Here is a 26,200-nt window from a genome sequence, read left to right on the forward strand (position 1 = left end):
GCCATCCTAAAACATGTTAGCCATCTTTATCCTCTTTTCTAAACCAAAGAAAATCTTTGTTCCAACTCTTCAGTGTCAAACAAGATTTAATCAAAATCAAATACATACGGGAAGTAATAATTACTCAAGAGACTAAGGTCAAAAGGCCTAGCGCTACTATGTCTCCTCATTTTTTTGTAGAGTACAAAAGATGACATTCTAGCATGTTGTTGAACAAGTGCTTTCCTCATGCAAGAGAACTGTGTCTGAAGAGCAATCTTTATCAAATTCTTTTATTTATATTAGTGGGTGAGAGCAAAAAAACCTAAGATCTTTCCTTTGTTTAAATGCATTTCCTGCCTTCCTTACTGCTACAGACTGTGTTGTGGCAGGCCTATTTATAGTCCAAAGAAAGGAAAAAGCACCACTGGAGGCAGGAAAACTAAGTTGGGAAAGAATAGAAGGAAGTGGGACTGCCATTTAGCCAAACAATCTAGAACTAATTGAGCTCAAAAGAGTCCCAGCCTCAGTGAAGCTGCTGGGAGTGAACAGAGCACAATCCTGCTTCTCTCTCCAGGGCCCTGCCAGGGCTCCTGAGTGCAAGAGTCACGTACAGGACACTGCTGGGCAGCAAATAATCTCAGCGTCTCAACACTGTCAGAAGAACTCTACAGAAAGGAGTGTGCTGAAAGTTGGATACCTATCTAATTAAGGTAAGTGTCTCCTTCTGGCATTTCTGCTTGCTGCATTCTCTAGGTCTTTTCAGATGTGCCCAGACTGATAAATGAAAACAGAATGGATTTTGAAGAAGGAACTGTATCTGATTTTTAGATAAAAGTTTGTCAGGATATCTGATTTTTAGATAAAGAAATCTGAATTCAGGTATGGATTCTTCAGAACTTTCCTTGAGCAAAAGAAGCCTTTGCCATGTATCCATAAGATAACTTTGCTGTTTTCCACACCCATGTTGTGTTCATTTTATAATCTGTGATCAAGTACTAGAGCAATGTTGATGGTAACTATATGCCCCAAAGAAAAATAATTAAGTCAACTCTGCATTAGGTTAAATATATAGAATTAGACAGAGAGAGGGAGGGAGAAGCATATGTAATATATATTTATATAAGATGTGTTAATTTAGAATACATAAACATTTCAAAACGTATGTAATTTTTAACTGAAGTTTTGTGAGAATTTAGTTTTAATACTCATGAGGTACATAAAGTACCTGAAAGTTTCTATATTTTTAGTATTTATTATGGCAGGTAATTTGTGTGTGTGCTTACATAAAAATATAGATAGATATATATTATTCATTGTGGTTTTGCATTACAATATCATGTAGTTGCCATTCTGAGGTCTAATTTAAACTGATGGTAGAATGTGAGTAGAAATTTTTTATCTGCTTATTTTCAGATACTATACACAGTTATATTATCATGACTGCATGTGTAAAAAGCTCCATTTTAAGACATACCAGTGTACAGGCCATATTAATTAATTGAATTAGCATCAACAAGACAGACTTTTAAGAGGGAAAGATACAAAGTTATTTTAAGATTGTGTTTGATTTCTTCAATTTCCAACATGTATTTTGTTCTTCTAACAAAGGAAATGCTGTTGTGATTTGAAGGCAGGAGGATAAGGAGGATAGAAGCTGTAGAATACTAGATTCAGGATTTCATCATGCAATTTTCATCATCTTTGAACGATGTATGAGAATAACCTTTGTGTTAAGTCTCACTGGTGTTAACACATTACCTCTACACATATGCCATTCAGATTTTTCATTTGTTTTTCAGATGTTGCTTAGGATTAGTGGTTTATTGTAAAAAGTTACTGGTGAGTAAAAAGGAAGTGTGATGTGTTGTTATTCTACTGTATCCCCGTAGGATGCTATTATGTTTAGAGTCTGTTATTGTGAAGATAGCAAGGCAGGATGTCATCTATGTAGGTGAAAAGCTGCGATAGGACAATTGTAAACAGCAGCAGTCAGCTGAAAATCTGACCCAGGGAGGTGCCAAGCAGCAATTCCAATGAAGCAGATGTTAGTCATAGAAAGGATCAGGCTTTTCTTTCTTTGATTTCAAAGGACTCAATTATTTACAGTAATTCTCAATTCCAACAGGTTATAAGCCTGGTCTTGTGAAGAATAAAACACCTGTAATGGGTGTAAAAATAAAAGCCTATATAGATATTTGCAAGAGAAAGTTCTTTAGGCTGCAGTTTGAATAGCTAGCATAGCATGCTCTCATTCAGGTAGCATTCCTTGCTTTCAATTTCAGTAACTGATTCCCCTGCACAAAGACTGAGCAGAAACAAAAAAAAAAAAAAAGGTCTTACCTTAAAAATGTAAGATTAAACTGTTTAACCACTGTTACACTAGATAAGCTTTTGTAAAACTCACAGGATGGATGGAGGGAATGGAGACAAACCTGCAGATAAATACCCAAGCAAAGAAGCATTGCGATTTCTGCAGTCATTTCCACAAGGTATCAGTTGCACAGCTATTGCAATGCAACTGAACAGCAAACACAGGGTCATTCAAATTTATTCAGATCTGCAACATTATTTTAAAGCTCAGTATCACTGCATGAATGTAGCAAAACAGAGACTGTTGCTTAACTATAAGGAGAAGATCATTTGCAAATCAGCCAGTCACAATATAATTACACAGGAAGAGGTGATAAAATAATGTACTGATGCACTTTCACATTTATCTGGGTAAAAGATATTATAGGTGGTACTTAGAAATTTCCTAATTAATACTCTTAATAAATTCATATCCTTAATGAAGAATTAACAGAACAAATTCTGATGAGAGGCACAGACAGAAACCCCCTGAAACCAAGAGAGTTGCTCACACCACTGAGAACAGTTTTTTATTCTGAAGATAAGGACAACCTAACTCCAAGGGCTACTCAACTAATTTGTTTCTTATCGTATGCTGTATGGGGAATATGGCAGTAGCTTGTAGCTACTCTACTCTTTTCTTCAATCCCATCTCCCATTTCATCATCTAGGACAGGCTCAAAGCTGCTCAGAATCAGGGAAAATGTGTCAGCAGTATGGCTAACAGCACTCAAAATATACTATGTAGTTTCCAAATAAGATTGTCTTAGGGAAAAACCTGGCTTAGAAATTACTGTTAGGTTTTCTATCAGTGAGGCCAGTGTTTTCAAGCTTGTCTCTGTAATTGCAAGAGTTAGTAACCTTAGTTTAAAAAATGGAAGGTGCCTTACATAGTCACAGAAGTAGCAGTTTTAGGGGAAAAAAACACACACATAAAAAGATTTGTTTCAAAACTGCAAGAGTTCAGAAGTTCATGAGTTCAGAGTTTGCAAACTGAGACTTTTGTCCTGAAGATACAATCATTCCAGAAATCCTTAGAATGAAATTTACACCCCTGCACCTTATAAAATCTTACTACCTGCTAGGGTCTAACTACTCTGCGGGAGAGTCTTTGCATATAAACACTTTTGAGTGTTCACAAGTACTAACAGGGTTGCAATTATTAAGACTCCAAGCTAAAAATTAAATAGGAGAATTTGATATAGCAGAGGAAGTGGAGGTTCACATGCTTTCAACCCTGCCATTATTTTGCCAGGAGATATAAAGAAGTCTAGGGTTGTCAAATCAATACTTCAGTCAACTGTCACTACTCTGTGGGCAGTGTGGGTTTCTGGTTCCAGAAAAGCTGACTGACTTAAAGAAAAATCACATGACTTGAAAAATAATGCACTTCGGGTGACAGACAAACCATGTCACACTTTTATGTAAAGCTAGCTCAGGTTTAGTAGGATTTATTATTCCTCATGCAATTGCTCCAGAGTAAGTATCTTAATTTCTCCCTAAGCCCCTATTTCACTACACCAGACACTCTTACAAGGGAGCTTTGTGCTCCAAGTCACAGTCAAGCCCGCTAACATTACCAGGAAAAAAAAAAAAAGCAGAAACTTAGAAGTACCAGAGTGTCTGTTTGGGGCAGTCAAAGCAAGATTTTTTTGAGAACATATGTCTACAGTAGTCTCACTCAAAAAGCAGAACTGGGGGAGAGAGAACATAAAAAGAAACCCAGCTAAGACCCATTGAGAAATCAAGGCTCAATATTAGACAGCATCAAAATAGTTCTACAAAGAGAAGCAGCTGTTCAACACTTAAAACAGAAATGTCAGTGCTAAAAAATAATTTCTTTGATAAAGTCTAAAAAACTATGTGCTGAATAACATCCTGACTCGTGCAAATGTTTATACAGGTGCTTAAATTTAAGCATGAGTAGTCCCATTGATTTCAAGCAAAATTATTTCACCAGGCTGATAAAATTTAAAGCCAGGCAGAGTCACTAGATCATCTAGTCTGACTTCAAACACAGCATGCTAATTTTACCATTCCTCTTGTCTGAAACCCAAAAGCTTGCCTGCTTACAACAGAACATATGGATATAGTATGTTCAAGACAAAAGGGGAAGATCATGGTGTTCTACACACCTGAGTAGCAACTCACTACAGTGAGAATTGCTCAAGTTGACACAAATCCCTTAGCTCAAACAGGAATTAAATGTTGCACACACTTTGTACCAGCTTACTGCCCAAGGGTGAAGGTCAATGTGTGTATGGAAGATGGACTGTTTATCCCAGAAGTCTGTGTGCTATCAGAATAAGCCATTAACTTCACTTTGGTTGCTTTCCTACTCTTCTAGTGGACTAGAGAAGTACTATTGCATAAGCAGGGATGAATGAAAAAGCTGCTTTACAAGTCAATCTTCATGCCAAAGTGCAGCTGTATTTTTTGCCTTTGGTTCTCTCATTTCCCACAGACCACGTGCAAATTGTGGTACAAAATAAGGAGCCACTGCTCAGAAGCAAATAAGACATGGAAGTGTTAACCAAATCAATACATACAGCAGAAATGACATTGTCAAATCTCTTATCATCACTTGAACACACATAGACACTTTAAAAAGACTTATTATTTGAACAGAAGACAAGAGAAAATGTGGGAGACTTGACCTGGGGCCTCCTTTATAAGGACCAGTAACAGTGGGTTTATATTACATGAACACACAACAGCAGAACAGTGCTGTGGAAGGATTCAATATACGGTCATAAGAAAAAAAACAAGGGAGGTGGAACAAGAAAGGTTGTCTTGGAGTACAAGTCCACCTTGCCCACAATTCATATTCTGTTCCCAGGATTCAAAGATCCTTTGACTACAAAGGATTTCCCACACTGCAGCAGAACAGAGGAGCTGGAACGTACAGCCTCCAGGGCTTCTTTGAAAACACAGCTAGAGGAAATGGGCTGGCCTGTGCTTTACACAACTAAGAGCCTAAAAACACTGAAGTTGATATGCATCCTAAGTGACTGTATTCACAGAACACCTAGAACAAAGTAAAACTCCACTATATGACATAGTATTACCAATGTTTGTTCATAGAAAAATTTAATAAAAATACAATAGGACACACTGGCTTAAAGATTCCTCCAAGGAGCCTGCATGTTCAGTAACCATCTTCATGTCTTGGGATAGCACAAAAAAGACATGTTGACTTTGAGAAGTATTCTTGTCTTTATCTTCTTCCTATTTCCATTGAGTTTCAGGGTTGGCAATCTCCTTATTACTTAGCACAGTACTTCCTGGGAAGCAGAGGTACCATAAGGGAAGGAGAAACCTGTCCCAACTCTTGGCAGCAGGGGAAAATGGCAAGCACACTACCATGTTTCAGTCCTTAGCTCTTCGGTAAACTCATTTCAGCAATTTGCTCTCATTTGTGCACTAGATATCATCTCTGAAATGACCCTTCTCAGCCACCTGTTTAGTAATGCAGACCAGTTTGTAGCAGTGGTCCCCAAACACTGTGTGGACTCAAGCAACCGCACAATGCAAAATATAGCCCTGCTGTAACAATTCTATAATGCAGGACCATACACCTCCAGGAATATGAAAATGCAAATTGGCCAGTTTTTTGCCAGTACTGCAAAGAATTGACTTGGTCAATAGAGCACAAATGTAGCAAAGAGCCACAGCAGTTATGGTGTGATACAAAGCACTGTGGGTAGTCTGCTCTACAAACGTGATTCAACCATATGCACAATAACTCAGTTTGTAGGGAGAGGTTAATGTTCTGTCAAGCTAACAGGTCTGGCATTGTCCCACTAATTAATTCATAATAGTTTACATTACAAAGCTGTATGTCACTTTAGTTAGAACAAAAATTAATGTGTACCAACATCTCTGTTCAGATAGCTTAGCATTCTTAGAGTCCTTTATATCCTAACATACCTTATTTTTCCAAGATAGTGTATCATTGTTATTGAGGATTATTACTTGACCACAATTATCCTGGGAGGATGGAGACAAAGATAAATCTTCAAAGACCAGCTGGCTCATTACTAAAGGCAAAACTCAAATAGCATTCAATCTCAACTGAACTACAAAGTATTCTTTATAATTTCAGAAATGGAAAGAGGCAAGGGAGGGGAGTGGACTAATGCTGAATTCTTCCAAGCTGCTTGACCTTCCTCTCAGTCATGGCTAGTCTCTTCTTTCTCTCTTAAAAGAAGGAGCCTCCATATTGCCTTCATATAATGCTGTAGTTTGTATACTGCAACAAAACCTATATGGAATTCTGGACACAGCACATCATTCTACTATAGTTCTATTCTATTCATTCACATCTACTCTATTAAAGTAGGAGGGTGAGCAATAATCAAAAGCAGAAATAAGATAAAAAAGCAGGATAGTGTCCTCATACCATTAAGAGACATGAAACTGGAACATTAGCAACAGAGAAAGGCCTAGATTCAACCAAGTGTAGTAAATGTAGTAGTTACATATACAGAGACCTTGGCCCCAAGGGCCTCTGGCATACAAAAATATTAAGTGTTGTGACTATAATAAGCAAATCTCCTCACAACTAATGAGCATGGAAGCAATAGTCCCTCTCTCGTCTTTGCACCGAGTACTTCAGAGAGTACACAGAAGGCACAGATGGATCCAAATTCACTCATCTCACAGTAAGTTTGGAAGCATGAGCCCCAGGATGTTTGCATGTCATGCAGAAGATCTCAGACAGGTTGCTGGATAACGTAGTCTGACTGATAAACATGCTGCGTGTTGGACTTAGTGGAGACCCTGCCTGCCAGTTCTAGCAGGGTAGGCATTTGCAGGCCATGCCTCATTTTACAGTGCAAGCACAAGCTTAAAGTGTTATTGTTTACAAAGGAGCAGTGCATTATTTTTTAATATTTTGACAGAAACAGGAAAAAAAAATGTTCTGTTTTCTTCTGGGGAGAGGAAGGAAACAGGGAGAGGAAGGAAACAGGCTTGGTTTTTTGCTCTTTTCTGGGTCTGTTACCAGACTCCATTGCTTCCACTCTTGTAAAGTCAATGCAAATAGACTATGTCAAGCTGCAAGGTGGGATGTATTGCTTCAGGTTGATACTCAGTACCAGCTCATGCTGCCTCACCGAAAAGAGACTGACTTACCGAACCAAGAACCACTGTGACATCAGTGGTGACAACATGTACATCAAAATTAACAAAACAGAAAAAACATTTTTCACTACTTATGTATAATGCAAAATTGGCAGAATAACATTCTCTCCGATGTACATTTTGAGTGAAAGACATACTCAGAGGTGATTTATACAAGATAAAGCTGAAAGTAGTTGAATTTACAATAGGAGAGACAAGTAAAATACAAAAGTCGCAGAAAGCCAGGTACTTTCTATAAAACAAAAATAAATGCATTACAAAACATACATTCACTGACTTGAAACTTTTTGTGCAACAATTATTCCACTTCATGTCTGAGAGAGGATGTAATGAAGAGCTATGAAAAAAGCACCGATGTCATACTTTTGTTCACTTGTACTCATTTGCATCAATTGTGGAAAAAAAATACTTGTTGAAGATTTTTAAATGCTAAAGGAACTGCTGATTAGCTGAAACTTACCAGATGCAGAAAAGACAACAAAAACTGAGAGCCACTGTACATTCAACATTGCATCAATGCTCCACCCTTGTTCAGCACATTATTCACAAAGAGGATGGCTGGAGAAACCTAGAAAACAGATCTCTTCTAAATGATCAGCTTTGTTTAGAAATCTTCAACTTCAGAACAATCAAGGTAGTATTAAAAAACCACCATTTATGACAGATTTGGTTTTGTGCTTGGTGGTGCTACTGCATCTAGGTCTAGAACTACAGGAACACACTCTTCAAGCTCTGCTTCTGAAATGAGCACATCCACCCCGTGGAATATAACTATTCAATTTAGTTGGTAATAGACAACAAAGAGCTTTTGTTGCTTTGCTGCGTTCGCTTTGTTGGTTAAACAATCACTAATATATTTATTGCTACAGAAGAGGTCCTTATCACCTGCTCTGACTGCATGGCACAATTTCACCCTGTTCCTCAGCAGAGGCAATGCCACTACCCTTTAGTATTCACAGCGCAAAACAATGTTAGTCCATCTCTAATTAAAATTTCTTACATATGTTGATATAAGGAAGGAACTCTAAATTGCCATCTTCTCCATGAATATTGTGGGCTTTGTGAGGGAGGGAATAAGGGAGAAAGAGAGTTGATTTTGTGGATTTGATTTTTGTTTGAGTAGGTCTGAGGTTTTCATTCACCCCATTAGTCACTGTCATCTCCTTTCTAAATCTGAGGACCAAAGGTACACATAAATTAAGACTATCCCCTATTTTTCATGCCAAATTTGTAATCCCTAAAATCTGGTATCTCCCTGTACTTCTTCAGAGAAAACATTACATAAATTAAGGCACAATTACCATTAACTTACAGCTCTGACTGCACAGCATTTCCACAAACCAGAGCTCAGATTCTAAGCTGGACATCAAGAGGAAAGAAGGAAAAGGAGAGTGGAGCCACCAGTAACATACATGAGTGAAAAGGCTGCCTTAAGTGATTTGATCATGCCATTCCCACCACTCTTATACAATCCACCCTTATCATCAAACTTCATCCTTCCACCTCCCATCTGTACCTCCTGGATTCTCTCTCCTTTACTCTTAGATATCTGCGCTTCACAGTTGTACTAGACGATCATTGTAGATCCCTTGTAACTGAAATATTCTATTCTATTCCTCTCCTATGCACCTCTTCTGCACCTTAGCACCTTCACTGCACTTCCTTCCTCCTAACTCCAGTAACCCCTTCTCCATATTCCCCTCCATTCCAGGCATACTGCTTCTGAGTTTTCCACTATGCAGATCAAGTGCTTAGGAGAACACTAAGTCATCCAAAAGTTCTGGGAAGATGGCAGGAAGGACAGGTAGGAGCCCCCCTGGAACATGGCATGAGAAGCACTGGGGGCATGGACTGTTGGCAGAGTGGCTTAATCCCCGGAGAATTCAGCAGCCACAGTAACAAACATCCAAATCTCTACTAAGCAAGTGAAAACATTAGTCAGAAGCTTACAACTGGACTGAATGTTTACTAGGTCAACAAAAAAAATCCCCTACTCCCTGCCATGATGCAACTGATCTGTCCAAAGGCAGGTATGTACTTCAGAGCCTAGAAGTGTTATTGTTTATCAATACCACACTTGGAAGAAATGTTTAACAGAGCACAACAATTTTTTCCCTCCATTATTTCTGAGAATGAAATTATCAGATATTTTAGCTTAATTCACAAACTCCACATTTCAGGCAGACACACAGCATATCAAATTTCAGTTTAAATTACTAAAAACCATTTTTTTTCCAGTGGAAAGCAACCAGCAACCTTAACTCTAGGCATTGCTATAGGCTCCACCTATGACGTAATTGCTTATAGAGAGAAAGGACTGATTTCAAGGATCATACCTAAGGATGACCTAATCTGATGATACCTTATCTCCTCAGCTCTTGCCTTCTTAGCCATAACATGACTACTGGGCATACCCTTGGGTATGAAAAGGGAAGGACACAGTACATTTGTGGTACTCCTGTGCCCCCTAGAGCATTATATTGAAGAACTGGGAATTAACTTAGATTGCTAGGGACATACACAGCCTATAGAAGTTTAAAACAGAAATGTAATGTAAAGTTTAGAGGTGTATATAATATTTTCAGCAAAATTTCCTTTCCATTATATCCTTCAAATGCCCTTTAGCTGATAGCTTAGTGTAAGAGCTGTTGGACTATATATAGCAGACTTTTTAATCGCACTTAGGTATTTATAAAACATCCTGTCTAGCGAAGCCTTCCATGGTCTGCTTTCATTCAATTCTGCTGATAGTGAAGGCTATATAATATCAGAAGCAGTGAGGTAGACCAGCAAACCAGGCACTGTTTATTAGTTATGGATTCCACATATTCTAAAAGGCTGCAGTCAAATCATAGTGCAACGAATGTAGTAACAGAGACTTGTAGTTAGTATAACCTTACATTTATAGCCACTGAGAGTCTTAGCCCCTGTTACGTAAACTCCAGAACACGTTAACAGAAAAAGACACTTTCAGGCAACCCACAAAATAGCTGTCCATAACTGCCATATTCAGATAACAAGCCTATATTCCAAAATTTTGCACAGTATCAATGATGCTGAGATAAGCTCTTTAACAATGATCAATTTATAAATGAACGCACCTAAAGTTAATTAAATGACACATAAGCAAGACATAGCCAAGTATGTCTAAAATAATAAGAGAAACAATAGCTAAAAACAAGCCATGAAATAAAGCCTCTCCTACAGTAAGAGGAGGCTTTGGATCCATTTATCCAGCATCAATAAAAGCAAACAACTTCCTGATCTCAAACTGAACCAAAATGGGCAACTGTTCCATTCTTCAGTTCTCTACGACTTTTCCAAAAGCTATCCATTCTATTTGATATTAAAATTTTAACCTTACATGCACCCATCCCTGTCACAACTCAGTGCTAACTGTACTCATTTTTGTTGTTCCTGTTAAGTATTTCTCATAGCATGTCTGAGAAATCTATGTTCATTTCTTAGTTTTTACTTGAGGCATCAATGTCCACAGAGAAAAATGTACCCTTTTCAATCCAGTTGTTTTCTCAACAGAATCTAATATACTGTTGTGTAACAAACAGCAAAGCTTGTCATACAGAAGATGCCATCTGATAGATAGAAGAACACAACATTATATTCATTGTGTCTGCATTAGCTACCTTGGGTTTTTTGTATGTTGCTGTTTCTTAAAAAAAAAAAAAAAAAAAAAAGAAAAGAAAAGAACAGGAAAAAAGAAACCTCCACAAAATTTTTGTGACTTATTTGCAGGAATTATACCCAAATTATTTCTCTGTTCTGTTTCATGATGACTTAAATCTGTCCATTTAGCATGAGGAACTGATAAACTTTTTCCCGCATAAACCGCAATCAGAGTTTATGGCATTTTTTACTGAGCCATAAAAAAACATTTGTCTACTCAGTTCAGAAAGTACAAAGGCTCCTTTTCTTTTTAGGGAGTGTATCCCAAGTTGTTTGTGGAACTGTATTGCTATTCAGTCATTATCATCAAATTACGTTCCCATGTGGAGCATGACTACCAAATAAAAATAGGCAGCTATTCAGTGCAAAACGATGACTCTGTTCTGTGTGCTATTTCAGGTGGCCCAGGTACTACCAATATCTAATCAATGATATCAAAGGGTAAATGTAAGAGTGCAATTGATACTGCATAATCAGAGAAATAGGCAAAATATTATTAATTGTGGACTGGTGGACTATTATGGAACACATTTCAATCATGTTTTCTTCAGCATCAGCAGGGAGTAATTTTGTAACAAAGTTTCTAAAGAAATTTAAGATTAGTCTTAAACCTGCATATAAAGTTCTGTTACCCTTGATCTCCAATGAAAATGCGTTATAGGGGAAATGGCATTTATCAAAGATAGCTCATTTGGTCAATGGGCTGTGCCCTCAAGCACATTGAGTGCTTTCTCCTTTCTGTGAGCAAGACCTGATATTTTACGCCAGCTCTGTGAGCAGCCATCTGTGGCCAGGGTCTGCAGGAACTTCCAACTCAGTTCTGCAGGGGCAGCTCTCAGTCCCTGTTTGAAATTGTCATCCCACCAGTGTCCTAAACTTAAATGAACTCATTCCTCATGGGTTTATTTCTCCTTTTTAATAGTTTTTACTACTCCTCTACCTCTCTTTTAAAGCCTCCTTAGCAGCTCAGAAGGCCCCAGGGTCAGAGCCCCATGCATGGGGATGCTCTTTAGAGTCCTGATGGAAGTTCCTGAGGAAGCTTGGGGAAGCCTCCTCAGTGCAGCCTCCCAGGATGGCCAAGAGGAGTGACTTGTTGGTACGTTGCCAGGCCAGACTGCGCACTGGAACAAAATGGTGCTGCACATCTGCAGCAAACATTTGCTGTTTGCCTAGCCGTTAACCTGCTATTCCAGAAGCGTTCCTCCTTGCGCTGCACATGCTTACCCCATTTACCAATGCAGGACAGAGGCCTGGCATCATACCAATGCAGGACAGAGGCCTGGCATCATACTACATTCAAGCATTTCAAGCACAAACCCACAGCTCAGGCCTCCAAGGTGGGGGGGCTGGGGGCGGCTGCGCCGGGGACCTCAGGATGCTGGGGGCTGCTGTGGGGCCTCCCCACGGCGCCCCTCAACCCCGTCTGGGAACATCCACGGCCTCCCGACCGCAGCCCTTCGGGCCTGGTGCACTTTTGCCCTTTGGAAATGCCGGGCCAAAGGGCGAATTCCTTCTGAAGTGCTGCTGCTGAGGGCGTCGGGTGCCCTCTGCGAGGGGCCTAAGGTCGGGGAGGGGAGGGCGTGGTGCCGTGCTCGTCCTCCCGGGGAAAACCAGGGTGAGCCTCCCCCCAGCCATCAACAACCGAAGAGACTTTCAGCTGATGCTTCCTCCTCGCTGGTTTGTTGTTTACATGCGTTACCAGGGCGTGGGCGCAGAGGCAGGTGTGGACAAGCAAGGCACCAAACGCTGGCGTGTCACCGGGGAAAGGCCAGTGGTTGGGGGTGCTGGCAGTGGGCCCCTCTGGCTGCAGGTACTGGGGGTACCTTCACCTCCCAGACTGCCAGCAAGGTCCTCCTCTGGGCTGGCTACACCTGTGTCTGGCTGGGTTATGAGAGCCCATGTGGCACAAAAGGTTTTTTCTGTGGAAACTTGCCAAGGAAACCCAGAGGTTTCCCTGTGATACCGAGGAGAGACCCCCAAAGGCACGGGACTTAGCACAGAGGGCTTCTTCCCCGCTCCAGGCTCAGCTGGCAGTGCTGATGGCTGCAGGGTTTTGTAACCATGTGTGAGTTTATATAATATGAAGAGCTGGGTGAGGTCAAAGGAAGCCACCTGAGTTACCCTTTTTTGCTGCAACCCTCATCTTCAGTGATTTGCAGGCTGTCATCGGTCTCTGATGAATGTGCCAGCTAGATATGCTACTATAATTTAAGAATTTTAACAACAGGCACCTATCTGACTTGGAGCAATTCCTTGAATTTGTTCAAATCTCAGCTGCAGTGCTAACTACTGGTGCAGGTTGTATTTCAGAAAAATGCCCTATAATGCCCTTTATAATCCAGTGAGACTGTGCAATCTTGCAAGATCTGGACTGCTTACCAAACAGTAGAATACCACATCCTATACTGAGTTATGGCAATTGCCTCTGTCTTGTCAGTCTTTTCAATCTAAAGTACCACCAGAGTTTCTGCATGGTATATTCTTTAAGTGGGATGGGAATTAAGCATTTCAGAAAATGATGTTTTGCATCGCACCCTCAAAATCCCATTCACAGTATGCCTTTGCCTTAAATACCTAAATATCTTTAAATATGTGACCAAGGTAAAGGGAATTAGGTGCAGAGTCTCAACTGAATTTCAGTAGCATATGGCTACATATCACCCTGGAAAATTCCATCAGAAGCTGTTCCTTTCTTCAGTGTTTCTCCTTCATTTGTCCTACATTTGGGAACATGGGGATAAGGATGCTTTTGTTTCCCATTTTGCTCTCTCTGTTTAGACTGATAGTTCCCAACTCAAAAGGGCTATAACAGTCTGACTAGATAATGTCTGGCACAATGCAGCCCCATAATCTGTGCTGTAAAAATGCTAGATACCAAAATTAAAATGATCTCCAGTATTAATAAGGCACTCATCGCTCTACTATCCAACGCAAAAGTAATGAAGTTGCCCCTTAAGTACAACTAATCCCCAAAAGTGGGATTGTTCACATATTTCGCATCATTTGTGGCGTGCCGTGGTCTTAAAGATGCTGTAAATGCCACAGTGTTTTAAATTGTCCTGTTCCCGATAGTTTAAATTCCTAAATTTAAACACAGCACATTGTGAAGACAGAAACAAACCTGAAACAATCGACAGGGATGTGTTTAACTTTCCATTTGTGCTGCCCCTACTGTTGATTAAGGCTTATCTACTGTTTGGTGTTAGTCATTAAGAAAAAAAAAAAAAAGAAGTTATGGAGCACATAGCGCCACGTTCCAGTCAAATGCTTTAGCAAAGGCTGCTGTTATGAAAAGGATTTTCTAATAAGGAGAATAATGATCTTCAGATTCTGACCTCCTGGCACGGCAGTGAGATTTATCAGGAGGGGCATGTGACTAGTTAAGACACACAGCCCCAGCTTGAAGGAAACAGCTGCTCATTTCATGCTTTAGCACTTGGCAGCTGGACAAGGAAGGGTGATGTTTGTGTTGAATACCTCTGCAGAACCAAGTACAGTAAGTGATTTTCCCTGTTTTTGTTTTTTTTTTTTTTATTTCCTAAACTGCCACTGCTTTCCTATTTTCATCCTAGACCTTTCGTAAAAACACTTAAGGGTGAGGCGTATTTTTGTCACTTCATTGATAAGCAGTCATTCATGCTCAGAATGCCTATATTTTTCTGACCTGGGATTAACAATAATGTTGGTTTTGCTCTTGCGGGAACAAGACAGGTATGGTGTTTTGTCCTCATGCTAGCCGAGGAGGGAAAATGGTGTTTGTTTACTCAGATGATGCAGTGAAGATGTTGTTTATGATGAACGTATTTTCCTTTCTCTGTAGAACTAGTCAGTAGGTAATGATGCAACTTGAGTATAGAGCAATTTCAGTATTTGGCTTAGAAGTACTCGCTTAAGGAATTGACAGAGGTACCCCCTCAAAATAGTGTGATCAATCTGAAGAAAGTACTTGTAAATGGTTCCTTTTTGGAGGAGAATGCAGAGATTTTTTTGAAAGAAAAAGAAGCAGAGAATTACAGGAAGACAGTGAAGGTGCACTGATTAAGATATAATTGAGTCATTCTTGATAATGCATAATTAGACTGTGAAGACTGAAAAAATCCTTCCTAAAAACTGGGAGTGAGTCTCCTAAATATCCAAGTTTTTAATTAAATTTATTTTTGATGTTTTTGCTTCATGAATGGTTGATTTCCCCATCTGATAATTTTGACTGTTATGGTCTGAAGTGTTGCTTTAAAACAAGAATTGCACTATAGAATATATATAAGGGAACTTTTGATCAATTATTTATGTAGAGATGAATCAGGTTTTTTAGAGAAGACTTAGGAGGAATGAGAACAAATGAATGGGTGATGGAACTTAGTATGTGATGAACCTGAGGGATGCCATGTGCTTTGGGGAAGGTTAAACAGGTGCAGAGGTAGAGAGCAGCGGGATCCTGTTGAGGAAGATGTATATCAAGTTAAAAAGCCTGAATTTCAGAACAGGACCAAGGGTAAACACTGGCAGGTTTAGTGAAGCATGTGGTTCCTCCTTTAAAGATGGGGAGAATAATTCTTATTCAAAGACTTCTCGTGTAAGAAGGAGAAACTTTATTTCTCCCTGAAGACTTATTTTTCTTTTAAATGAGGGTTTATGGCTTTGCTGGTTAACTGGAAATTTTGTAGGAAAATGTCAATCAGTTTCAATTGTTCACAAAACCAGAAGTCTGCCTGGCTTCCTGCCTGTTTGCATCTCCGAGGGTAGACTGCCTTTGAACTGAGAGCTGAAGTGCTATCAGGCTGTGGTTATGCTGCAGCCCTCCCACACAGATGGCATGCGACGCTGGGAATGCAGCAGGCCTACGGGGCCCTGAGGTGCCTGGCTTTGCGCTCAGGAGCCCCTAGTCCCCCCGGGAACCTTGGCTGCAGTGGAGCCCCTCAGGCCTGTCCAGGTCTCTACACCATGTGGTGCAGGGAGAATAACTGGTCTGCTCTCGCTTTTTAATTCTGATCCCAGAATAACTTCCTTCAGAACTGTAGGAATTCTTCATTTTCGGTAAGACTGTGCCACAGTGTGCTTGTTTCCAGAGGTTGTATTTTATCTTAGTGATGAATATTCTCTGTTAAGCAAACTGTTCAGTCAGATGAAAAGGACTGTTGAAGAGCCATGCTTTGAACCCAAGTTCAACCCCAGATATACCAGAAAATAGATAGGAGCGCCTGCTGTACCTTCTTCCCTATCTCTGTGCCAGGGTTGGTGCAGAAGACTGGTGTAAAGCCATATGGACTGCATCAGCTGGATTAGGAGCCAGCTCTATGTGCCTCTTGTGCAACTGATTTTATTCTCAGGCATCCATGGGAATTAAGTGTTGTATAAAAGGGAACTAGTGAGGATTGCGTAGTAAACATTAGATAACTGCACTGCTGAGCTCACCTTCAGGTAATAATGTCTGAAAACACATTGTCACAGTGGTCACTGAATTGTCTTAAATGTGGTGGGAGAGCTCAGTTTTGTGCCTCTATATTATTGATTATTAAGGTTGTTTACAATAAAGGAGAATAACTCATGACTTGGATCTGCAAAATCTAAGGTAATCAACCCTGCTTTATTTATAGCTTCCAGCTGTCATTACTGTATCTTATTTTGAAGGAAATTCAAGACTTATGGGTAGACACTTAAATCCTCTGACCACAAAATAAAAAAAACTTCATCAACATTACAAGATTCTCAAAGGTGCAGTTGTTCTAATCCTTATCACCAACCCATTTTGGTAGGAATATTTACTGTTAAATGCAGACAGTGCCTTGAGAAACAAGAGTATTGCAGTCTTCAGGCCCTCCTCACTTTATGGCTTTTCTGATGAATCCCAACTGCAACATCTGTTACTGCAGCACCAGTCATGGAACGTCACTGGAGCACACACTGATTTTGCATTTGAGCAGAAGACACAACCTCTGTACCACCACTCTTTTATATTATTTTATAATATACTGATCTCACAAAAATATATGCTCAGTTTTTCGAATATACCCCCTCATTATGCCTATATAAGTCAAGGCAGGTCTGCATAGGCATGAAGTATATGAATTAAATTTCAGCATGCTTTGTTTGGGGAAGTGCTCAGCCCTTGCATTTCCCATTGATACATCTCCAGAAAGTCCGATACCTAACAGAAATTGTTCATCCTGGAATTTTTTTTATTACGTAGTAGAGGGGATTTGGTAACAATGTGACCATTGCTGCCCCTCTGCAGAAGCTCAGTGCATACTCATATCACTGAGAGCCTTGTAAGGTTCCTGTTAAATCCTTTTCCTTCACTCTGAGGAACTGATCAGCGCAGCCTTATAGTTCTCTGAATGGGCATATTTCTGCTCTAGACAAAAACATCTTGCTGAAGAGTAACTGTAGTTTTGCCAGCCCCTTTCCCTGGTTGAGAATGCCATTATACAGAGGAGCCACTCCCAGGATGTTCCTGAATAAAGAGAGGAAACTACTTTTAAAAGCACTGAAGGGGTACTTTGTGGTTTTCTTTTTTCCCTAAACTGTCCGGGCCTGTCTACAGAACATTTGTACAGATACTCTAAACAACTTACACAGAATGTTTTCCGTTAACATATTTGTGGTATAATCACTTTTCACTGCTTAATTTGATAGATGTGTTTTCACGTTGGCCCTTTCTTTTAAGTCAGGAATGACAATGTCTTATACCCAAGTGTCTGAATAAAAAAGGTGAAACAAATTCTCAGGTGTTCTGATTGTTGCTGTTCATTGCTTTTCTCTGTGTTTTTTCTATTCAATGTGAATAGTCAGTGCAGTTGTACTTTTTCATTAATGGGTTTGCTTATTGGTATAACATATCCAAAAACCACCTGACCATCAGATTAGAGGTGTTGGGACAGGGGAGAACTTTTCTCTTGGAATGAAGGTAAAAGAATAACAACTACAAGCACTGGCAGTATCAACAAAACAGACTTGGTGAGTCCGGTTCAGATACAAAGACTAATCCTGTAAATGCATAGGTATTTGCTGAGCTGGACTCATGAGTGGTCCCATCAGAAAGTTCAGCTTACCTCTATGTGTGTATGGGGTCAGGATAAAAGTGTGGGCGTGTGGAAATACCCACACGACTCATGTTTAGAGCTCAGCAGAAAATACAATTACTCCTGAGAATTACTCTGGTTGTTTTGGTGGCCATCTGCTCTCTCACTTCTCTGAATAACTGCTCCCCTTGCTGCGTTGTCCTCTGACCACATTCAAATAGGTGAAATGGTTTGACTCTACACTGTACTCTCCCACCTGTGATTTATGCATATTCTCTTTACTAATGATCTGGAATTTCTCAGGCAAGGGAAGGCTTCAACATCTCAAGAACCTGCCAGACATAATAATCTGTCCAAAATTAGTGAAACCTGAGCTATTCTTGTTCAGATACTTTATATATTTAGTTCCTGCAAACAGAAAATAACCATATCATCTTAAATTAACACAAATTTAATATTAGTGATTCAGCAGGATGTCTGCTTTGGACTACCACAAAAGATATACCAAGCTCAATATGCCAGTAGCTAATATACATTGATAGTACATGTTACGTATATCAATACATTTCCATATACAACTTCTTCCACTACCATTAAAACTGCCTCTCTTTTCAACCCCTACTAGGGAAACAGATGTTCTACTCAGAGTAGTGGTGGGCTCATGCAAGAGACTCTGGAGTGCAGGAAGTGTGAGCAGGAACAGGATCTCCAAGATGAACAAGGATTTTCCATTCCTTCTGAAGTATATTTTGCGCTCCATGCCTGAAACGGGTTGATGGTTTTCAATACAGAAATTAGTCTTAAGAGGCTAGTATTTAAGTAAGTCATACATGATATGGTCAAATAGATTGGATGTGACTTATATTTGGTATATTTTCATGCTTGCTAAACATGTTGATAAGGCTGCCTTTGACACATGACCCCAGGTTGCATATTTTGTTGTCATGATGCTATAACCTTTTTCATATTCTTTAAAATGGCATAACATTTCTCCAGCTTAAACTCTGGTTTCACCATATTGAATTTTCTTAATCTGAAATAGTACTATTACAGATAGGCTTCCATTCATAACTCATAATTCCCTTAGGTCTGCCCAGTCTTGGTGCTGGTTTATATGGCATGGACTGGTAAGTTCTGTTTGTTTGTTTTGCAGTGCCCCAGTGTTTGAACCCAGATCTTGTTTGGAAATTTCTGGTGTTGCTAGTGGGAAGTAAAAAGAACAGTTTATGCAAATATGTAATTGATTGCCAGTGGGGCAAATTACATCAGAAACTCTTTGCTGGACTAGGGCTTGAGTCAACTTACTATCTGGATATACAGTGACTTTTGTCATCCGAATCAGAATAGCCATGACATTCCAGCCTTATCACACTGTTCATGAAATAGCTTCCTTAAAAGACTAATAATAATCTCCTCTGCTAAAGATGTCTTGCCTACTTTAGCTTGCTTACTCATGCTCTGCTTTACCGAATTCATGAACACATACTTCCTGCAACAGCTGCCACCCTTCCTAAAACTCTTGGTTTCCAGGCCCTGCCCTAATGACTGTCCATATATTTTTATCTTAAGTAGGCATTGGGGCAGGAACTAGAATTCACTTTTTTTCCCCTCTCTTCTTGAGTGAGTACTCTTCCCCTTAAATTATACAGTCATGCTTTTTCTTGCTTTCTCCCTGCAGCCCAAACAAACTTCCATTATTTCATTTAATGTGGAATTTCATTGATGTTCTGGAGCTGGTAAATCTGGTCTGTAGTCTCAGCCAAGACAGTGGGAGATTTACAATCCTTCCACTAATGGGAAGAATTGATCCTGTATCTCTCACAACTTTAAAGAGTGTTCAGGGGTCTTAGATAAAGAGCTTGGGCATCACAGTTGCACCTATCTAGTATGGGAGTGACATGCTAGGTGTGACCAGAGGATGCTTAACACAGGCAAGGCAGAGGAGTTTCTGGTGTACAGATCCCAAAAGGACTTAGGACTGACGTAAGTGGGGAGCTTCTTGGTGTTGCTGACTCTGATAGGCTTCTCAAAGCCCACTGTTGGGCATCTGGGGACTTTAATATTGAAAATGCAGAGAGAGCTGAAAAGCTCTAGGCAGTCACCTTCCAGGGTGAGGAGGTGAGAAGGAGAGACCAGGCTGAGAATCACACCCCTGGAGTCAGACCCTGGAAGTGAAAGGGAGTCAGGATTTGGGCGCTTAATCCTTCTTTTGGATCTAGTTCTCAGCTCACATCGCAGAACCAAAATAAGAGAGGTGGTTTTCAGATTAATATATCTTAAGTAAAGACTCTCTTGCAATTTGCTTCATGTTTCAAAGTCTGATCCTTTTGGAATTCTTGCTTTGATTTAACTATATTGATTTGGAGATTGGTGTAAACTCTGACTTGGGCATGATTATCTGGTATACTAGTGCTTATAGAAATATAATTTGTTTCTGTAAGTAAGCTTGGAAAGGAGTGACCTGTTTTGAAAATCTGACTGCAATAGCAGTCAGTCTTTCAATGCTGAATACTGGGGAAAGGAAAACAAGTCCCTAAGCTTCTATCTCAGCTTCTAAATCAAGATCTTCCTAACACCTGCTCTTTAATTTCCTCCCCTTACTTGACCAATTTTTTCACTTCATATTAGCTTTACCACATAGCCAGAGGATTTTTAATTTTTTTAATTATTATTGGAGTTAAGCAGAACCTTCAAGAAATTCTGATTAGCTCCTTAAATTTGGTAAATACATGCTAAGGAGTAAATAGTTATGAGTTTCTTCTGTAAATACAAAGCAAACAGGCTTGGATGAATTTAATGTCTTCCAAGTTACTCATGAGGGTGACAGGTATTTGGGATAGCCTGAACCAGCCACTGGAAAGGCCTTATACTGCCAATTAACTGAAGGGGTTTCATCCACACAGCCAAAAAGATACTTGGTGGAGTACGTGATTCTCAACTGTTACAGCTACAGCAACTGCTCTTGTTGATTTTAGTAATGGTGAATCTTTGGCCCTGCATCTCTACAAACTATGCATTTTGGGATTTTCTACAGATCTTACTCTTCTAGGCAGAAAATACAGGTTGCACTACAAGTACATGAGTTTTAGAGAATTACAGTGTTGCATCTTAGGACATGAGCACTGGAAACTTAACCATTTAGTAAGGCTTGTTTCTCTGAAGTCCCGTTGTAGCTATGTGTTCTGTGGTCGCGGAAGTAGGATATTTGTGTAGCTGCAATCCTCTGTTAAATATTTTTCATACAATAAATATTTAACTACCAAAATAATATTAGCAAACTAAAGATCAAAGTTACTTGTTTAATATATTACTTGTTAAGGTAGAAGCTGTAAGATGCTTTTCCTCTTTTTTTCGAGATAGATTTTTTTATGCTGCTCCTTCCCCTTTTTCTAATTGTCTTGCTGCTCTGTATACCTTTATATATAGCACCTTCTTCAGATGAGCTTGTGTTTGTGTTTCAAGTCTTTGATGAGAAATTTCTGTGTTGCCATTACTCTCTTTTTAAAGAAGGTATTTAACTTGTTGGCTGCAAACTGTCTTGGCTATTAATAAAAGTCACTCTGTTGCAAAAGCTTGGATATAGGAATCAACTGTGGTGATGCTGTTCTCGTATCCTGTACTCTGTAGACTTCTTGTATCATAAAGACTTTTAGAGGTTTGCTGTGTGTCTTCATATGGTTGTACTAACCAGTGTGTGTTCCTTAGTAGACCACTTAGTAAGGAAACAAGGTTTAGTCAGCTGACTGATGGTTGCTTTGTTGACTCTGAAAAAAGTACAAAATCTAGTCAGACACGCTAGAAAGAGCAACTGATCTTTTCCCTGCTCTTTTCTGTTGCAGGCTTGCTGTTTTAAAAACCTCTGAACTGGCTTAAGAAACATAGTATGCCTGTGTTTAAAATACTCACTTCGCATCATTAAGAAAACCAAAGCTGCCATTGTTTCACCCATCTTCCCAAGGGAATCTCATAGAAAATAACTAGATGTAAGATGCTGCTTATGTATTTTGATGTCCAGCATCTGCTGACTGAATTTTGCAAAGAAGGATGCTGGATCTTTCCTGACCTTCAGGCTGTGTTTTCACTCTACCAGCTTTTTTGCATGCCTGCTTGCCTGTGAGTTGTGAGTCATCGGTGACTTCTGCAGAGGCAAAACCGTAGCACTGCACAAGGCAGGCATCCCTGATTCATGTGAGTGTGCAGTAGAAAGCAATTTGCATGAGTTCCTAGGATCACACAGCAGGTCTGTCTACTGTCATGTGTGTCTGTCCATGTTTTCTAGCATACCGTTTTGATTTGTATTCTCTCTTTAAACAGTGACTGCTCTAAAATGAATGGGAAGCTGCCGCCCGGAGTGAAAAGGGTTAATGGCCATTAGCAACTGGTCCAGGCTCTCTCCTTGTCTGGGACCTATTAGCACATCTGTGGGGAAATAGCAGTTACATGTGAACCATTTTCTACATTCATCAAAGTTAAAAGGGAGGATGATTCCATTAGAAATGCACCGTAACAGCCAAATGAACAAAAGGAGCCAAAGTTCTGTCCTGCCCCTATGTCCTTTTAACTCTTACTCCATCTCAGACATCCAGCTTCCCATTACTTAAGTCTCTGAAAGCCTCTTCCTGCTTTTATTGTTTTGCCAGTTGCTACCTTCAATTTACTGCACTGATAAGTATTTCCCAGGCTGTAAATGTGTGGTAGAGATATTTCTGAAGCCAACCCCTGTTTTGATTTCAGTCACAGGAGGAAAGGTCAGCAGCAAAACTGCTCTCACCACATGAGAAGGCCACTGCTTACACCAGGATAGGTATAGGTTGTGAATTCATGGAGAGAGGTGTGAGGTAATGTATAGGATAACAGGGGCAAAGAAGAAGAACAGGCACTTAACCTCCCCTCTTCACAAGGTGATACCCTTGCTTTTATTGGATGTAAAGTGACTGCACTTGTTCTTCAGCTTGGGGAATGCCGGAAACCAAAAAGAGTGAGAAATCAGACACAGTCGCTGATGCTGGAAATGATAGCACGTAGGTAGGAGGTCTTGAAGTCTCCCTTCACTGGTATCAGGGGCTGTATTTTTAATCTTCTCTTGATACGGTGTAGCTGCAGAACTGGAAAAGGGAAGAGGGAATGTGTTGTAACATCTTGCTTTTTGAGAGGCTTAACTATAATCTCTACTGTTTGGGTGACCAGCACAAGACTGTAGAGCCTGACATGCTTGAGAAGCTCCACGCGTGTCTGTAATTCCTGTGGCATCATTATAATGTGTGGCACAGATGTTTGCAGTGTGGCTGTCTGCCAGCATGGGCCTAGAAAGTATTGTGCCACGAGCAGTTAGTCTGCAGAGGGAAGTAACTGGAAATTACAGAATTATATGGAGTGAAAAAGCTTCTTCCAAGGGAAAATTGATTTGGAAGTCATGGGTTTATCAGACAAGAGCTTTGATACCAAACTTATGGAATTTTAATACAAGTTAGAGTCTCTTATCATTCCTCTTTGTCTTAAAATTGATTGGAAAGTGGTGTGAAACTGAAAGCAGTGCTGACAATTAAAATTGTCGTAATTCTTGGAAGATTTAAGAGCTTCAAAAAAGACACTACCCAGGGACTATGCTACTATAGAAGAATTTTGGCTTAGTTAAAAATAAGACAAAATAAGCTTTGTGGGGGAAAATACAGATCTCCCAGCTGAACATATCAGAAGGTCTAGGTAAATATGGCCTATGATTAATCTAATTAATCTAATTAAGAAATAAGTAATGATAATAAGTAATCTAATTAATAAATAAGTTATTTTTCTAGCTTGGCTTTAAGAGAATATAGCTGGCAAAGGTAAATAATAATAAAATATTAAAATGTTTTGTAACAGATATATGATAATAAATATACTGTGTCTTTGTCTTTCAGAACTGAAGCGTTAATTATTTCCCCATATGTTTTTTAAAATACTTTTTAAAATGTTTTTTCTTGGGCTGGTCCAGTCTCATTAAAGGCATGTAACAGTGTAACCAGTCAAGAATATATACTGATAGGTGTTTTTTTCCCCTGACTTGAGCTATGTGACTAGGTTAACAAAGCAGACTTGCTCATGAAGGACTGTAAAGAGTATGCAAGTCTGTGAATAGTAGAGGTAATTGCCAAGAGTTTCTCTGAAGGCTTACAGGCAGTAGTATAAATTGTAAGATGTATTGACAGTGTATTGATTTGGTTTCTGAAAACAGACTGAGTTAGAGTATGTGAACACTTACTGCTGTTACCTGTCCTCTCCCGAAGGGTTGTACTTCGGTGTTGGAGATCTCTAATGTATCTGAAGGGCAAAGATTCTCAGAAGAGCTGTGTCCCTTGACATCATACCCATTAATCAAATGTCTGATACTTGTAGTTTTATTTTTGCTTTACTGGAAGTAGCAAGACAACAGCAAGCTTTTGTGACACATATACTGAGAAGTGTGGCTGAAAGTTTTCCTCTTTTTGAAAATGAACTAAAGCCTTCCTTTAGCTCTTCCTTTTAACCTGATGCATTCTGGGCAATTGTACTACCTTGACCTATGGAAAGTGGAAGTAAGATGTCATCATAGTACATGAAATAACTCGAGGATATATGTTCAGATTTTACAGCCATTATTAGCTGGAGTTACAGTTATAGAGGGAGATGTCAACACAGTAAATTGAGGAAACAAGTGTAGAAGTGGATGGAACAAAACTGAGCTGTGATAGATAACCAGTTCCATGAAATGCTAGAATTGCAATTGAGAATGAAACCTTTGTTGTTTTTACAAATCCAGCTATCAAGTTATCCATTATTTTAGGGGGCTTATAAGTGGGGAAACCTGGGATTTTTTTCTGTTGTCTCAGAAATCATCTTGGTTATATTTCACAGAAAGAGATAAGAATGCTAAACAAAATGCTGTCTAAGCAGCTCAAGCCTTAATCAAGTGACTTTCTGATTACTGAAACTATTTGGTCGTGTGACTGTCCATTAGCATTCCTTGTGATTTCTGTAAGCTTCTCTTTTATGTTAGGTCAGCATGTATTGTACCCCATATGCTAATTTAAGAACTTCTACAAGCAGTTATATGGCTCTGAGCTAATAGTCTGGTAGTGCATATGAGTGGATCTGTATATCCACTTGATTTCCTACGTATGGTCCTATTCATTTAACCTGTTCCTATAGAATAGTAGGTGTCTAGGCCCTGAAACCATTTATAATACCCTTCTGTGTTAATTGGGTGACCTCTAATGACCTGAAAGTAAGTATTTAGCTCAGTGAACTCTTCTCTCCAAATTAAGCATGATGAAATACATTTTGACAGTTTGTAACCTGCATACTTTTATGCTAAGGTGACAAATGCTCACCCCTTAGAGGCTATATTGGATGCAAATAGTAAGGTTTTGGCAGCAGGGGGGCTGCAGGCATGACCTCTCTACAGGGAGATCAGGGGTTGCCCTGTGTCAAACACAGCCACTTCCAGCTGTCTTTGCAAGGGACCCATCGCAAGCCACAGCTGAGCCGAGTTGGTGGCACCTCTGTGAAAACATATTTAAGAAAAGGCAAAAAATGCCAAAGGGGAGGGAACACAGGGACAAGGGAATAGAGAGGAGGAGGGAAGAACAGATGGAATAACAGAGGTCAGAGGACAAGGAGGTGCTGTGTGGCAGAGCAGGTACTTCCCTGAAGGGACTGTGGCCCATAGAGGACCCATGCTGGAGCATAGACAAGACTGACAAGGAGGGAGCAGCAGAGAGAAACTGCTGTGTACTGACCTTGACCTGCACTGCTTGTTGCCTCACTGAAGGGACTGGGTGCAACCTGCAGCAATAACAAGGGCAGAAGGAGAGGTGTCTGGAGTGAAGCTGAGCCGGGAAAGTGGGAGGAAAGGTGTTTTAAAATTTGTCTTGTTTCCCAATACCCAAATTAGTAATTAAATATTTATGTTAATTGGCAGGCAAATGAAATAGAATAGGTGAAACTTTATCCCATGGAGTCTGAGAGCTGGGGAGCCATGAACATCCCCTGTGCAGTGTCTG

At 39.8% G+C, this 26,200-nt stretch overlaps 1 protein-coding gene across 5 annotated transcripts in view; it reads left to right on the plus strand.

The window, feature by feature from the left end:
- The first annotated feature begins 546 nt into the window (after window positions 1–546).
- RASGRP3 (RAS guanyl releasing protein 3) overlaps window positions 547–26,200 on the plus strand; it is a 66,444-nt gene continuing 40,790 nt past the window's right edge. Inside the window, exon 1 of one of the 5 annotated variants that reach the window (XM_074863373.1) lies at window positions 547–692. The gene's annotated coding sequence lies outside the window, so the exon portion shown is untranslated. Of the gene's footprint in view, window positions 693–14,507; window positions 14,657–26,200 lie in introns of those variants that run through there. The other 4 variants (XM_074863376.1, XM_074863374.1, XM_074863375.1 and 1 more) reach the window with 4 other exon arrangements.

This window comes from Strix uralensis, chromosome 3, assembly GCF_047716275.1.
Source record: "Strix uralensis isolate ZFMK-TIS-50842 chromosome 3, bStrUra1, whole genome shotgun sequence".
Lineage (NCBI taxonomy): Eukaryota > Metazoa > Chordata > Aves > Strigiformes > Strigidae > Strix > Strix uralensis.